The 6,477-nt window shown below is 41.5% G+C and overlaps 1 long non-coding RNA gene across 1 annotated transcript in view; it reads right to left on the reverse strand.

Annotated features, from left to right (window-relative positions):
• LOC135112049 (uncharacterized) overlaps nt 1–604 on the reverse strand; it is a 15,471-nt gene extending 14,867 nt beyond the window's left edge. The window contains exon 1 of the long non-coding RNA XR_010274021.1: nt 463–604. This is a non-coding gene — a long non-coding RNA (uncharacterized LOC135112049). The remainder of the gene's footprint in view (nt 1–462) is intronic.
• Between the last annotated feature and the right edge of the window lie 5,873 nt (nt 605–6,477).

Genomic DNA, 6,477 nt, shown 5'->3' on the forward strand with positions numbered 1-6,477 from the left:
TTTTTCTCACCTTTATCTTACTCATCACTCCCCATGTTCATCTTCCATATTACTAATGTTAGTTCTCCATCATGGCTAATTAAATTCTTTTACTTATCTTATCATTCTGCATTTAAAAGTTTCTCACCTTCCCTTCCATTGCACACCTCACTCATAATTTCCTGTGCTCATCACTCCCTCAAATTTTTATACCCAGAACGAAAAAAAAAACCTAATATCAATACGTACTCTACCTTAACCAAAAGTTCCTAATTTTATTTCCCACGACACACCTCAATCATAATTACCTGTACCTATCGCCCTCTAAATACCACAGCAGTACCAAACGCACACCTACAACTGAATTGAACCGTACATTAATCTACCTGTCAACAAGTACCTGAACGCACCTTAATCAACACTACTCACAACACCTCGTCACCTCCCGCAGCAATACAGAGAAAGGAACCTTGAATAACTCACTTGATGAATGACGCTCTCCCGCCCTGTACCCTGACGCAGAGAGACGAGAGGAAGAGAATGCAGGTTAACGTCGCCACAGCTGAGGGAGGGAGGAGGGAGGGAGGGAGAGAGAGGATGATTTCACGTGATTGGTTAACGCAGGGAGGTGGTGGAGGAGCATGATTGGTCAGAATTTCTGTGGGTGGTCTGCACGTCACGATACACAAACACACACACACACACACACACACACACGTTTATCTATTACGTTCTGTGAAATTTGATAAAACAAAGCAAAAACAGAGCTAAAAGATATAAAAGACAAATAAACAAATATAGAAATGAATATCTGGCAGTGTTCGTTTCCTAGCACTCTCTCTCTCTCTCTCTCTCTCTCTCTCTCTCTCTCTCTCTCTCTCTCTCTCTCTCTCTCTCTCTCTCTCTCTCTATTACATATGGATAAAAATGGATATGGAGATGAAACAATACGAGCTTAACTCAAATCCTTTATACTTCACACACACACACACACACACACACACACACACACACACACACACACATTCGGACGCATTGGTTTGTCAGCCCACAGACGCCCGCCTCTCCCTCACCTCCCCTCGCTCACCCTCGCGTCCTTCCCCCCACCCGCTCACTTCCTCCCTCTTGCCTCCTAACTACCCTGCCTTTAACAGCAATCAGCGGTGGTTAAATCACCTAGTAACCTCTTTAATTAATTACCTCAGATAATATAAACGGCTCGTATCAGATGTGGTGTTTAAAGGGAAATATATAGATGGGTACATACATACATACATGGCTAAGTCGATAAACACACAGACAGATAGGCAGACACATAGACAAGTATTGAGATAGTAAGACAGACACACTCGTAAATGGATGGTTGGATAGATGGGTGGATGAATGAATGGATGGAATGATGGATGGTTGGATAGACATATTTACTTAAAACAGATAAGCAGATAGACTGACAGACACGCACACATACACACACTGAAAGAGAGAGAGAGAGAGAGAGAGAGAGAGAGAGAGAGAGAGAGAGAGAGAGAGAGAGAGAGAGAGAGGTAAGACAAATAGAAAATGATCAATGATGTAAAAAAAAAATGGATGTTCCTACACTTTTCAGAGGAGGTTCACAGAAGCTTCACAAAAGGCTGGAATTTTTTGATATGATAAAATAAAATGCCTTTCATCGACAGTAGTTGAAAAACTGTGTCCTAATTATTAACTGATTGATGTGTATGCGTATGTATATGTGCCTCGGAAAGAGAGAGAGAGAGAGAGAGAGAGAGAGAGAGAGAGAGAGAGAGAGAGAGAGTGTGTGTGTGTGTGTATGTGTGTAATAGTCTGTAAACGTCTTGACCGATTTTTCTACCTGTATTTATTATTTCTTATTTATTTATTTATTTTATTTATTTTTTTATTTTTATTTATTTATTTATTCTTTTTTTTTTGTCCATTTTGTCCATTCATCTATCTACTTATCGCTCCATTTGCCTTCCTCTCTATCAATCTACATTTGACGCTTCGATGGCCGCGGCAGAAGAGTCTTCATTTATCCCTGCCTCTCTGCCGCTAAACCCATCTATCTACCCACCTATCAAGTAATATCTACCTCCGCACCTGTCCCTTTCTCGATCACGGCCTTCCCTCCTCGTGCGCACCTCGCCTCGTTTAAATATTCTTGACTGCCATTATTCGTAAAAAGTGTTGTAATGAGGGTATTTGTATTCAGCGGCGGGGAGGCTTTTTTCTGTTATATTGAGAGTTTCATATCCGCTACTCGGCCCGACCTCTCCCACGGCGGGCCGAGTACCGCAAACACTCCAGCGCCTCACTCCTCGCCTCGCGCACGTCTTCATCAGGCCTCCCAAGTGAAAATATTAGCCAGCCACGTGAAGGGGTCAGATCAGCTAGGCCAGGTCATCACGGTGGGTTAAAAAGGCAACTCCGCTCACGTGAAAGTATTAAAGTTATGAAGGTGAAAATATTGTAAGGTCAGTCAATATGCCCACTCAGGCGAGAACATTTCCTGTCCTCGCATTCTTGCTAACACGAGGGTTCAAATTTCTTAAGATTTTGCCCTCCCATTACGACTCTCTTCAAAGGCAACATATATCATTCATCATGTTCTCCTAATGTTTTCGTGTAATCTTTGTCAAGCTATCATCAGAATCATGAAAATACCTTTGAGAATCCCAGATAACTTCCACTACAGCCTGTCGTTGTTGGAGACATGACGGCAAAGTACTTAGGGATACGGTCTCTTGTGGTATTTACTTCTTACTTGTTTGTTTACCTATCTGGAGACCTGGTTGTCAGTTGTAGGTATCTCTCTCTCTCTCTCTCTCTCTCTCTCTCTCTCTCTCTCTCTCTCTCTCTCTCTCTCTCTCTCTCTCTCTCTCTCTCTCTCTCTCTCTCTCTCTCTCCCTCAAGTCAATACGGAATAATAAAAGTTTTCTTCATGAATCTCAGCACGTACTCTTCTTGTCTCCCCGGAACGAGACTCACGCGTGTTTCTACGTAATCTTGTTTGCAAATGAGGCAAGATCTCGCACCGGGAAGTAAAAAGACGAAAGAAAACGACAAGGAATTAAAACAGATCAGTACAGCTCCTCCCTCGAGTCTCGTGTGGAATATAATGAACACAAAAGGAGGAATGTAAGTGTTTCTCAAATATCCCGATTTATTAACTTCTCTCTTCTAGAAGCGGGGCAGAAGGTTAGCGTTAGATTAATTAGTTTACACATGCGAGAAAGTATTGAAGAAAATTCCACGTCCAAAACAACACGTGCGTACATTTCTCCTTGCTGTAAGTGCATTTTTCATTTATTTTTCAGTGTTTTCCCAAAGTCCACCTGCGCAATATGACAACACGTGCTTCTATTTTTCTCCTGCCAGTGACTATTTTTTCATAATTTTTTCAATGCTTTCCTTAACTCCACCAATCCAATTAGTATCATTACGTTATATGACAACACTTTTCTTTACATTTTGCCTCGACGTGGGAATATTTTGAACAATTTTTTCAGTGCCTCCCTCAAGTGTAGCAGTGCAGGGCAGGAATAAAAGTGTGACCAGGAGGCGCCCAAGTTGTTTAATTTGCGTCAAGTTAAGGCGGCATGGCATCGCAGGACCCGCCTCGTCTCGCGCCCCTGCCTTCATTTTGCGCCAAGCTCGGAAATCAGTGGAGCCTTTTTAGGGAAGCTTACAGAGTGGCGGCTGTCCTCCTCAGGCTGCCACGCTCCGCACCTTTATCATTTTATCAGTTTTTGTTTAGTATTATCATCCGACAGTCTGGATCTCGTGGTGGAAAAAAAATGAGAGTAAAGGAAAAGAATCGCTCATACACACACACACACACACACACACACACACACACACACACACACACACACACACACACACACACACACACACACACACACATTGATAGGTAAAAATAGAAAGTTAGATAGATAGATTATTGGCCACAAACCGGATAAAAAAGTGTCACTATGCTCCAGGCTCCCCCTTTCCGCCTGGCCGCCTGCTCCCTGTGCGGCTTGAACCATTTGTTGAGTCTGTCACAAAGCACCATATCATACAGCTTCGCAATGCTATTTATCACTGTTATCCCTCGGTAATTAGTAACTACAGCACCGGAGCCTCGTTTGAATACATTTGAACACACACACACACACACACACACACACACACACACACACCCACGAGGAACAGAACAGTAAATATCAGACTTTTCTTTCTTTCGTTCTTTTCTTTCCTCCTTTGTTTCTTTGAAAGAGTACGGTGTCGTTTTGTTTTCTTTCTCCTTGTTATAAAATTCAGTTTTCTTTTTCCTTTTTCTTTCTTTTTTACCTTTCTTTTTTTTTCCAAAGCTGATCATGTTAGCGCAATAAAGAAAATCCCAGGGAATCAATGCAGCTTTAATGTCCCAAAATAGGGCGCGAATTCCAACAGGAACATCCGTGCGTTAATATTTGAAGCGACGCCGAGAGAGAGAGAAAAAAGAACACAAAAAATGTATTTGTAAATGTCAAGAATGCACTAAGTTAGAAACGTACCCGAGAACTGTACATGTTTTATTTTCTAGTTACACGCACTGTTATTCCTCCCTCTCTCTCTCTCTCTCTCTCTCTCTCTCTCTCTCTCTCTCTCTCTCTCTCTCTCTCTCTCTCTCTCTCTCTCTCTCTCTCTCTCTCTCTCTCTCTCTCTCTCTCTCTCTCTCTCTCTCTCTCTCTCTCTGGGGGTAGAGCTGGAGAGCCATATTTCACCTTCATTTTTAATCCGCCCGCCAACCTCCATTTGCGTGTGGAGAATAAAAGTCTTCTCATCAAGTCGCCGGCCCGACAAACACGGCCACATTTCACTCCTGTACCCTTGGAGTGTCGGCCGCTCGTTACCTTCAGCGTCACCTCAAAACAGCTGCCTGTCACTGCCACCGCCCCGCCTGACACTCTACATTACCGCGCTTCATTACTCGATTACTCGCCACCACAACGCGGCACGGTAAAAAGTGAGAGAGTGAGTGAAAAATAGCCAAGGAAATGCCTATGAATACTTGGTAAGTCTCTTTTTTTACACTTTATTACTGGAATTAAATAAAAAGGGAAGATGACACACTCAATTAGTCGTTAGAAAAAAAGTATAGGAGGAATGAATAACAGGAGAAATACTTATATGAATACTTTCTTTTTTTTATGTGAGCTGTGGAGTTGTTTTTTTTTATCATTTTTACATTTTATTACTCGGGTGAAATTAAAAGGGAAGGTGCTACACTCAATTATTCATTAGAAAAAAAAGTTAATGAAGAATTGAATAACAGAAGTACATACGAGTTTTGATACGCTTGTTTTAGGTGAATTTTGAGTTGCTTTTTAATTTATTGCCGAAGTTAAGTGAAAGAAGAGCTGCTGCACTTAATTACCCGTCACCACAGTAATAAAGAAATAAAGAAAGCCAACTTATGAACAATACCGAAGGAAAATATAAATTCATAGTACAATTTTCCTTTTATAATTACTGAATACAATCTTTTCTTTATAGTTTTCTCGTTTCGTTTTTTTTTTTTTTCTTGTGAGTGAACACAATTTTTTTTTCTTTATAGTTTCTCGCCAATATGGAATAAAAGAGAATAATCCTGCGAGAAAGAAAATGTTATCCACGTTCTATTTCCACACTTCATCAATAGGAGAGCAGTCTCGTAGCATCCGCACAGACTTTACACACGCGAACTCAACTCCCAGTCAGACAGGCGTATGAAAACTTGAAGACAAGAGTAGAACAGTAATAACAGACGCAGTTTCTAACACACATCCTCAACCGGCCACACACACACACACACACACACACACACACACACACACACACACACACACTGACAACAAGCGTACCAAATGAGGCGGTGGTCCTGCCAGTAAACGTACAATCAAAACAGCGACATTTACATTTTTATGGGCATTTTACAGCACAAAAACATGCACCATTGTATGCCTGGCGAGGGGGAACAGCGGCCAAGTGCTGGAAAACAGTGCACTGCAGAGGCGGCAATGGCACCTGCAACAAAATATTAGAGAGAGGGATAACGAAAGTGCGACAGCTAACCGACAGGATACGAATTACGCACGAAATATGATAAAAGTGGGAACGATGGAGAGAAAAAAAATACTAAAAAAAAATCACAGGGAGGTACATATAGTGAGTGAGAGAGTGAGAGGAAGCTATTTGTGAGATGATATTAAAAATGGAACCAATAGCAAAATATGAAGGAAGGGGAATAACAAAACTGGACGGGATACTGTCAAAAAAATAACGAAAGTGGGATGCGGAATAAAGGACCGGACACTGATAACAAAAGAAAGCCAGGGAACGAATGAAATGAGAAGGAAAAATTATACAAAAAATATAGAACCAAAGGCTAAATCATGAGAGAGAGAGAGAGAGAGAGAGAGAGAGAGAGAGAGAGAGAGAGAGAGAGAGAGAGAGAGAGAGAGAGAGAGAGAGATTAATATTCCTTTT

Source organism: Scylla paramamosain, chromosome 23 (assembly GCF_035594125.1).
Source record: "Scylla paramamosain isolate STU-SP2022 chromosome 23, ASM3559412v1, whole genome shotgun sequence".
NCBI lineage: Eukaryota > Metazoa > Arthropoda > Malacostraca > Decapoda > Portunidae > Scylla > Scylla paramamosain.